Below are 2,500 nucleotides of genomic sequence, written 5' to 3'. Positions count from 1 at the left end.
AGCATGGGCTGGACGATGGACTGTCCAGGCCAGGCAGGAAAATTTGTGGAGGGGACACGCTGACGAAACAGCGCTGGTTCAGGCACGGCGGGCAGTGCTGGAATCGGCAGCGCCGACGAAATCGGCAAAGTCGGCAGAATCGGCAGCGGGTGCTGGCGATGGGTCTGGACGGGCTGGATAGTCCAAGGCTCGACGAGAAAGACCGCAGGTTGAGACACTGGGGCAGTGGCAGCCCGCGGGACAGTGTTGGCAGATTCGGCAGCGCAGATTTGTGCGGCTGCTGGTTCGTCGGGGAAAAGCGGCAGCGCAGATTTTTCAACGAGATGCCGGACTGTCCAGGCCAGGCAGGAAAATTTGTCGAGGGGACACGCTGACGAAACAGCGCTGGTTCAGGCACGGCGGGCAGTGCTGGAATCGGCAGCGCCGACGAAATCGGCAAAGTCGGCAGAATCGGCAGCGGGTGCTGGCGATGGGTCTGGACGGGCTGGATAGTCCAAGGCTCAACGAGAAAGACCGCAGGTTGAGACACTGGGGCAGTGGCAGCCCGCGGGACAGTGTTGGCAGATTCGGCAGCGCAGATTTGTGCGGCTGCTGGTTCGTCGGGGAAAAGCGGCAGCGCAGATTTTTCGACGAGATGCCGGACTGTCCAGGCCAGGCAGGAAAATTTGTCGAGGGGACACGCTGACGAAACAGCGCTGGTTCAGGCACGGCGGGCAGTGCTGGAATCGGCAGCGCCGACGAAATCGGCAAAGTCGGCAGAATCGGCAGCGGGTGCTGGCGATGGGTCTGGACGGGCTGGATAGTCCATGGCTCAACGAGAAAGACCGCAGGTTGAGACACTGGGGCAGTGGCAGCCCGCGGGACAGTGTTGGCAGATTCGGCAGCGCAGATTTGTGCGGCTGCTGGTTCGTCGGGGAAAAGCAGCAGCGCAGATTTTTCGACGAGACGCTGGACTGTCCAGGCCAGGCAGGAAAATTCGTCAGGGGCTGCCGCGTGGAAAATCGGCAGCGCAGATTTTTCGACGAACAGGGGCTGGACCGGCCGGGCCAGGCAGGAAAATTCGTCAGGGGGGCACGCTGACGAAAACAGGGGCTGCCGCGTGGAAAATCGGCAGTGCAGATTTTTCGACGAACAGGGGCTGGACGCTGGACCGGCCGGGCCAGGCAGGAAAATTCGTCAGGGGGGCACGCTGACGAAAACAGGGGCTGCCGCGGGGAAAATCGACAGCGCAGATTTTTCGACGAACAGGGGCTGGACGCTGGACCGGCCGGGCCAGGCAGGAAAATTCGTCAGGGGGGCACGCTGACGAAAACAGGGGCTGCCGCGTGGAAAATCGGCAGCGCAGATTTTTCGATGAACAGGGGCTGGACGCTGGACCGGCCGGGCCAGGCAGGAAAATTCGTCAGGGGGGCACGCTGACGAAAGTAGGCTCGTCGGGGAAATTCGCCTGCCGCGGAGACAGCCCTCGCGGGCTCGACAGCGCAGGCCAGCGTCCTCGACATCGCTGGCCGCGGCAGGCGAGCTGCTGGGGTTCCCGCATTCCTACAAGAAAACGTCGTGCTTTCCACACGAAACCAATCCAGTAAAATCAGCCATATTTTTATGACGCTGTCCACTGAATTTGGGGTCATTCCGGGCCGGTTCCTAGTTTTGCTGATTTTCTCGATTTCTAATGGTAGGAAAATTAAAACAAATACTTCCCGACCTCGAAAAATTCTGGGAAAATTAATGAAGGTGGATTGGATTTTTGCCAACCTCCGTGCAAAAATTTCAGCTCAAAATACCAAGAAATGAATTTTTTAGAGGGGGGGTGACAGCTGGGACCTAGTAGTGTCTACCCCTGCCAGAGCTGAAATAACACTTATTGCTCTTTAGGGAGCCTCTACCTTCGGCCACCAGGCCGGCGCCCCTCAAAGACCACACGCGCGCGCGCGCCCGCCCGCGCTGGGCGCTGGGGCCTGAGGGCCTGGGGCCCTTGGGCGCGCGCGCGGCCCCCGCAGCCATGCCGCGCTGCGCGACGCGCGGACAGCCCCTGCTGGCTTGCTCTCTCGCCCGCGGGGGGGCTGCCTTCGGGCCCTGGCCCCCCGCATTCTGGCCTGCCCCCTGCGTGGGAGAGGCTAGGCGCTGCAGGGGCCAGCCCGACGTCGCTGGCCGCGGCAGGCGACAGCCCGACATCGCTGGCCGCGGCAGGCGACAGCCCCTGCTGGCTTGCTCTCTCGCCCGCGGGGGGGCTGCCTTCGGGCCCTGGCCCCCCGCGTTCTGGCCTGCCCCCTGCGTGGGAGAGGCTAGGCGCTGCAGGGGCCAGCCCGACGTCGCTGGCCGCGGCAGGCGACAGCCCGACATCGCTGGCCGCGGCAGGCGACAGCCCCTGCTGGCTTGCTCTCTCGCCCGCGGGGGGGCTGCCTTCGGGCCCTGGCCCCCCGCGTTCTGGCCTGCCCCCTGCGTGGGAGAGGCTAGGCGCTGCAGGGGCCAGCCCGACGTCGCTGGCCGCGGCAGGCGA

This window comes from Populus nigra, chromosome 2, assembly GCF_951802175.1.
Source record: "Populus nigra chromosome 2, ddPopNigr1.1, whole genome shotgun sequence".
Taxonomy (NCBI): Eukaryota; Viridiplantae; Streptophyta; class Magnoliopsida; order Malpighiales; family Salicaceae; genus Populus; species Populus nigra.
Note: the sequence above shows the minus strand (reverse complement) of the source record.